This window comes from Macrobrachium nipponense, chromosome 6 (genome assembly GCF_015104395.2).
Source record: "Macrobrachium nipponense isolate FS-2020 chromosome 6, ASM1510439v2, whole genome shotgun sequence".
In the NCBI taxonomy this organism is placed as follows: Eukaryota; Metazoa; Arthropoda; class Malacostraca; order Decapoda; family Palaemonidae; genus Macrobrachium; species Macrobrachium nipponense.
In genome coordinates this window covers 54,753,503-54,762,081 of record NC_061108.1, presented here as the reverse complement: position 1 = coordinate 54,762,081, position 8,579 = coordinate 54,753,503, and positions in this window count along the sequence as shown.

Sequence of the window (8,579 nt, the reverse complement as noted above, 5' to 3'; positions counted from 1 at the left end):
TATTTTTTTTAAAATACCATATCCACATTAGCGATTCCTGTCACATTTCTTCATAAGCAAAACCAATGATGATTCTTCTACCCTTAAATCTGCAAGATTCCCACCTGAAAATTTCTCTGAAGTTTGTAACTGACCTCCGAATGGTTCTCAAATATAACCAATATGCCGACGTTACTAAAGAGATAATAAATGCTGCAGGAACAGAGGGACATTTTTACCATTCACTGTATAAGCCGGTACTCATCTGTCAAGAGGTGGTGTTCAAAATTGACCAAGCAACAAAAGCTACCATCTAAAACCACTCGCACATGTTCTCCTCTACCGTCCACAGACAATGGAGGTCTTTTGGAACAACAATGTGTTTTCTGTGGTAAGCTTAGGAAAAAGATAAAGTCACAAAATGAACCCCTTCATCTCTGTGTAACAAAGGATGGAAGTAGAGATATTTATCTTGCTGCCAAAAAGAAAAATGACATAAAGATCCTTACTCTGGGAAAGATTTGATTGCAAAAGAGGTCAAGTACCAAATCTCCTGCAGAAGGGATTATCTTCGCGAAGAACATGCAGAGTCAGAGCTTTCTTCGAGTAGAAATATACATCATGAAGCATTCAGGAAACTCAATTTACATAGAGGGGGGAAATTATTGCAAACCAAAACCCTACGATGACATCAGCACTTCCGAAGTTATACTAGGAAGAGCATGTAATTGCTGGGGGTACAGCAGCTGAGATACAAGACTACAATGTTGCAAGTTACTCACTAAGATAAACGCAAGGTTTCCAGACATTATATATGATAAGCATTTAAATGAGTCAGGAACTTCCGTGTTTTCATCTTCTATGACAGCAGGGGAAGCTAGCGCTATAATAAAGGCTTCAGACGAAAATAATGGCAGCAATACAGAACTCCATTATATGAGGGTCAAACATGTATATATTAATAATGTTGAACCTTTTTCCGTCTTTTGCATGAATAAATGCTCTGGGCTCCTGTACCTAACGGCAGACATTCATAGAAGATTTCGTTTTATAATTTCTGACACAATGTAAGGCGATTTCCTTGACAGAGTCAGCTATACTTAGCCCCAAGAGTGGTGACTGTTCACTGGTTAGAAAGCGGTGATATGATGAGCTATTATAGGCTATTTTAGACTCTCCCAGTCTCCATCGAGCAAAAATGATCCAGGATTCTAGGGCTCAACTTCGATATGTAATTGTTGTTAGTTCTGACAATACTTTTTTATCATATTGCCTTATTGCTTTAAATGATATGGACAGATTCTTTTGGTTCCTCGTAATGAGAAAGAAATTAATTATTTCCATCAGTTAATGATGTGCTCTCCTTTCTTCCTCTATTTCTTTTCAGTCTGCTTTACACTGTTCTTAATTTAACCCCATGCCTTATCCTTTGCTAGTCTTTAATTCCAATTTTTACATTAGCCGCTACGCTAATTAGTGAATCAGATCAGCTTGTGCATGACTTCAACAATATTATTGTTTGGTGGAATGTTCAGTCACTGGAGTGCCCTGTAAACAGGAAAAATATCAGCAGCATAAATGATACAGCAACATCAGAAGTACCTAGGTGTGGCCATGGAGAACTTGTAGCTTTCAGCGCTTTCTAACCTGAAGTAACCGTAAGGTCGTGTGTCCTTCATGTGGAAAATCTTTAAATCTGTTAAAGTGACACTGAATCTATCTTCGGTGGTGCACCAAGCGGGTGTTTCAATTTTGGGAAGGGGAATGCAGATACAGATAGACAGTATATAAATATAGATAGACAAGCATTATGTTGTATGAAAGTAAAATGGTTCGACCTTTGTTGAATTAGTATGAAGTCGTATTTACAAATATACATTCATGAAGAAGTCAAGAAAGAAGCCTCACTACTTTATACATAAAATCATTTAAACAGTATTTCTGAATCAGCATCTGACCTCAAAGGCATTGCAAATCAACATGACTATAAAATAGCATTATAACTTCTCAAGTTCAAATTCATGTGGGTTTAGTCACTAGACGTCACGCGCAACGAGTTTGAGTAAACGGTATTAGGAGTTCTCTGATTCTAATTTTATTTAAGTTCACCAAGAGGATACAAAGTCCCCAAGTCTAGGTAAAATCAAGTTGCTTATTTTGTGAAAAATTGTAGACTATGGTATTTGCAAGTAAATACCTCTAATTTTAGGTTAAGCTCATTTGCATAATTCTCCTCATCCTAAAGTCAGATCTGGTTTTTATGATAAATGACGGGCCAATAACAATTTGATATTCATTATAAATGAATTTAATATTGGGAGCAGCATAACGTAAATATCAACTTCAGGGCAAATCTATTTATTGATGTTGCTAGCAACATATAACTTCAGAACACCGGTCGATAACAATGATACTTATTATATTTGAAACAAGGCTGGGGGTAATTGCAACTTAATTTGAGTGTAATTAATTACAGAATTTCGTGTTATTGTAATTGAAAATTGATATTATAGTAAGTAATTATAATTTACTTAATGACAGGATGATGTGAGTTATAATTTAACTGTGATTATAAAATTGAAGTGGTAAGGGTGAGGCTCCATTAGGAGTGATGGGTTGCTTATGAGACCTGAATTTGCTGGTGCTCTGCCACTGGGAGAAGCATCGCGCGTAATGGGCACGTTCAGTTCCCGACCGTATCCTGTAGGTAACGTGTTTTAATATGACCTCTGCTCTCCTATCAATTATAACTACTTCTTGAAATGAATTATGAAACCTTATTACCTCGATTTACTCCCCTCAATATACTGATTTCTGTGCTTTGTAACTGAAATCTATTTGAATTTGTTGTTAAGTAATTGTAATGTAATTGCTATTTCCAAATGTAATTATGGATGTAATTGTAATTTATTTCTTCAAGTGTAATTATTCCAACCTTGATTTGAATGACATGAAACATTTGTACAGTCATCAATAACCCTACTATACTTTGGATGCTCCAGCTTGAGGGCTGAAACTGGATTAGTGCCATTGAGGATAGCGTCAACCTTGTCATCCTAATGGAAAAAGTAATAAGAAAAAAGGAAGGTTTTTATGACTAAACTCCATAAAATTACTCTATATACCAATATGTGATTAATGTACAGTTTCCATTGGTTACTGTTGTAATTTCTCTACGATCAAAATAAAGAGAAAATTGGCATGCACTGCCGCATTGCTGATCGCCTCAGATCAAACATGGTTGTTTAGTGAAGTGTGGCTGTCATTAAAGAGCCATAAACCCATAGTACATCCCGGGTGGCCATAACTTTCTTATTAATAATACATACACTCAATCATATTTAAACATATGAGATTGTTTACAATGTTTGGCGCCTTTTATCCCGGATTTTACTTTAAAAGTTTTAACGCTGCCTATTATTGCAAAAAGTCCAAGGAAGTTGCCTCGCCATGAGTAGAATGTTATAAGTAATCCAGGATTTCCACCAAGATACCAATGAAATGATGAAATAAACTTTGCACCTTAGAATAATAAAAAAAATTTGAGACACTCAAATACCAATACAGAAACCAGAAACTATCCTTAAGTTGTATACTGATCATTCAAAACTAGGCCTATAACGAATTCGAAAATAGGCCATCGCAAATTGCTGGGTGTGACCACATCGAATATAGTTATACGAGCTTGTTGGAATCCAGGGCTGCTGGAGGACGGGTTCCTCCCCTACCCTCTCGTTCCTAAGCCACCCCACCTGGGCCGGACAAACCAGTTTGCAGGAGGTGGGTGGCTGTGGCCTGTTTCCCTACTGTTATCCGGGGGAGGACAAACAAGATCAGATCCTCAGGGATTTTATCATTATAGATTATGACTGGCATTTGTATCATTAATAATAAGTTATGGAATCATGAACTACGTTAAATTACAAATGTATATACATTTATATCTATGGGCCACTGCCGATGCCCTATATATATATATATATATATATATATATATATATATATATATATATATATATATATATATATATATATATATAGGTGTGTGTGTGGTGTGTGTGTGTGTGTGTGTGTGTATGTATGTATGTGTGTGGTGTGTATCATATAATGAACAGTAAGCATATGAGTTATACTATGGCAGACATTCCCCTACTGGACAGACGGAGAACAGGGACTTTCAGTTTTTTGAGAAATATAGAGAAATAAAACGGAGAGGATTGGGATGAGAGAAAACAGCGAAGAAAGTGAAGTAGAAGGAATATTGAGTAGGTCACAAAGTGTATCACTTGTGACAGCTGATGGAAGGATATTGGTGTGCGAGGGAGGCTTCCTGTCTCTGTCAACACTTAACCCAACGCACAAGGACCTGCGATGAGAGAGAGAGAGAGAGAGAGAGAGAGAGAGAGAGAGAGAGAGAGAGGTAATTTTTAAGCGAGGGTCACCACACCAACCCCATATCGAAGACAAGATAAGTTAGCAGTAAAAAATGTGTCGAAGTTTCTTCGGCCCAATTGAGTTTTCTGGACAGCGTATAATTCTGTATGAACCACGCCCCGTGAAACTTTCAGCCTCTACTGTGGCAATGCCAGACCAACAATCATGACTAAATTTAACCTTAAATAAGATCAAAACTACTGAGGCTAGAGGGCTGTAATTTCGTATGCTTGATTGGAGGGTGGATGATCAACATAATTTCCAGCCGTCTAACCTCAGCAGTTTTTAAGATCTGAGGGCGGACAGATAAAGTTCTGACGGACAGACAAAGCCATCTCAATCATTTTCTTTTACAGAAAACTAAAATCTAGTCATATTTGCATTAATCACATATTAACCGAATGTACGTGTGTGTCTGTGTGCGCGGGCGTGTGCAATCCGCTTGAAACTACTTCCCTAACATGGTACAGCTTTAAAGGAAATAAGAAATGGTCACTGTTACATTCATATTTCTGGAGCTAAATCATGGGTGATCCTTACATAAGGAAAACTTTCTAAATGATACTATGACCCTCATCTTACAACTACACAGAAAGCTCATCAGTAGCGCACTGATTCATGTTTTGCGTCATTCATTTATATCGCACACATTACCGCGTCCCTTCAATATAAATAGTCTTCCCTTTCAATGGCCGTTCCAAGATATCTAAAGATTCTAAACTATACTGCCTGAGTCTTTCTTTCCTCCTTCCTAAAGCTTCCAAAATGTATAACTGTTCCTTTCTATAAGGGAACAAGCGGTAGAGGTACTGTAAGAATTATAGGAAGATAATGTTATTTATCATACCATGGTAGTAATATGGCATGATTTTCACTAAGAACGTAATTTAGATAAAAATGAGTGATAAAGGAATATCGTTGGCTTAGGCAAATAGATTGGTATTTTGATCAAGTGTTTATGAGAATAAAGGAAAACGGCTGAAAATAAGTCGTAAACAGACCTAAGAAATTTTAAGATTGAACTGAAGGATATGAAATATTACGGATGTTCATACTATTTGAAAATATATGATATTAAGTATTTCAGTTTTTTTATGATGGAAGAGATACGTATCCTTGGATGTGTAAGCAGAAGTGCATATTGCGTCTCCATGGCTGTTTAATATTATCATGGATGGCATAACCACGTAATAGAGACAAAGAACATCAGGTAGTGAATGGAGTGGGCCATGGAGGATGATTATTTAAACTAGAGAAGAATTTTAAAAATGAAATTAAGTGTAAGAAGGTAAGTTTAGGGGGTTTAAATGGAAACAAGGGATATAGAATAAGTAATGTCAGTTTTGATGGAGAAATAATGGAAGTTATTAGACTTTAAGGTTACTTAGGAGTATTATAGGACCAGAGAAGAGGTGACTTACTGAACAGTTTAAGCAAGAAAGGCAACAGGAAGTATGCAAAAGAGTGGTAATAGACTTGAACGACCTATGGATGCGAAACCAGAAATGTCGAAGGAAGAAATCTGGACGCTCAATCAAATGAAATACAAACGGCTGAAGCTGATGAAATGTACAAGGTGTAAGAGAATTGGCAGGAGGAAAAATGTGGAGATGCGAAGTAGTGGTTAATAGGTTAGCAGAGATGATTCAGATAAGCTGAGATTTGAATGGTCTATAAAGCCGCGGCTGGAATTGAACAGGTGAGAAATACGGAAATGTATAATAAAAAATGTAAAGAGGTTAGTGTGGGTGAAAATATAAATCAGAGTGTTTTGAGGAGTTTCAGTCACGTGGAGATATTGGAGGATGATATTTTGGAAAAACTAATTTTAATTAAGTGTTAACTGCAGTCAGTCAAGAAATATTTCCTATCCTTTCTGATGTGTTGAATGCAATCGATCGGTGACTAAACATGGGCGATAATAACAAGCGAAAGCGAGAGATTCCTCTAGAAGTAAGGAATGTGTAAAGTTGAGCTGGATGGTTGCCTGGGGGAGGCTATTGTCTGCACGCATCCAAGCTCATTTTAATATTTTTAATCTTTTGCTTGTTATTTTCATAATGATAACCCCACCTATAATTCTTTGGTAGTATTGTCATCCATGACATTTAAGACACGATATTGAATGAAACACAAGGTGATAGATGATGTATGCACTGCCATGTCATGTAAGGAATGAAAGAATATATTTTATTTTAAAAATTCCATGTATATTTCACTATACATATTTTAGCATTGGGTTTACTAAAGTTCATGATTCATATATTATTATGGCCCTTAAATCATTGGCTTGACGATGTGTGTAGTGATGAAACTGGGTAACACCACTTTTCTTATGGTAAAACTGAGGGGTAATGATAGTAAATTTTAGGAGGCCGTAGCAGAGATGTTTACTCTCTGAGTGCTGGCAAAATAGTGGTCAACTGGTCAGTTTCCAGCCCTGTGACTGACTCATCACTAGCCAATCAGAAGCGTCGTAACTGATGGGACTGGATACCAAGTGCAAAGGTCCTGTGAATTATTTGTAGTTGGAATTAACAACCCGAAAGATATATTTCAGCGCTTCATTTTCTACACACACACTCACACACACACACACACACACACACACACACACAGATATTTATGAGTTTTACAGTGCTCAGACCCGTGATTTCTGGAGTTGGGTTCGCTCCAACTACCTTTCATAGGTTTATTCAACTGCTGGAGAGTTCAAGAAAAGACGTTAAAGGTTAGCAGCCTCATCCTTAAAATGACTTACTGAGAAAACCAAAAAGAGGACAAAACGAATCGCAAATGATTTTGAAACCTATTTAAATGATCTAAGCAATTTATAATTTTCTTTTGACAGGTGCAAGAATGACACTCAATAATCAACACCTATCATGAATGATCTAGAAAGAGGATCAAGATGTTTGACAAAAAAAAATCGGTTTCAAATTCTTTCTCACCCTAATTTTCTATTTTATCTAAAATTATATTATTAGTCTCTTTCTCCCTTTATCTAGCATCTATCTCAAATTATCAACTTTGTCTACAGTTTTTCTTTGTACTTCCTCCTCCTCCCTCTCCCCTACTCTCTTTTACATAGATCCTTCATTTTAACTTTGGTTACTCTTATCTCTCTCTCTCTCTCTCTCTCTCTCTCTCTCTCTCTCTCTCTCTCTCTTTTCATCATCATTATTGTCCATTATTTCCACGGCATCTGCTCTCTTATTTCTAATCTTAGATTTCTCATGCTTGCAAAACTTACCTTGTCTCCCTTCCTCATTTCCCTGAATTCATCTCAGTTATCTCTTCCACTTAACCAACTCTTCTCATTTCTCTCATTTCGGAAACTGCCCACAAATTTCTCCCTTTCCCCTCCCTTCAGCTGACCCACCCATATGTGGTGCTCTCTCTTCCCCACCCCAAAACCCACCCATACTGGGGATCTCCCCGTAAAAGAAATTTCTCGGGAACGCTGTGCATAACATTCTTTTTATCTCGAATCCATTTAATACCTTTTACTCTCTCTCCCCCACACGATAAAGGGAGTAATAACTTACCTCAAATGCAATCATCCCCCTCCCTAAGCGGACTTGGTTGCCAGGGACCGCTAGATAGTAAGAGAGGAAGAAGAAGGAAAAAGGAAGGAAAAAATGATCAAGGGGGAAAGCGAATATCTGAACGTTTACCGAGCGCCGCGTGTGGAAGCAACCGAGACGTTTGTTGCAACTTAGTTTTGTAATCACCTGTGATAGGTCATTACCGACGGACCAATGGTCCAAACACTTCGAGATTTGGCAAGCCTTTTGTTAATAATGCGGTACTTGAAGAGATCTTTTAATGAAATGGACCCTTTCCACCAACTGTCTATAAGGGAATTATACCTAATATATATATATATATATATATATATATATATATATATATATATATATATATATATATATATATATATATATATATATATATATATATATATATATATATATTATATATATATATATATATATATGTGTGTGTGTGTGTGTGTGTGTGTGTGTATACATATAACTTTTCTCATTCTATATTCTATGTGAATCAATAATTCCCCCAAAGCGAAACAAAACTAAAAAGAAAAAGTGACTAAATAAGCCTACAGGGGAAAGCTGATTTCCATTGCACTTGGCTTATTCAAAGAA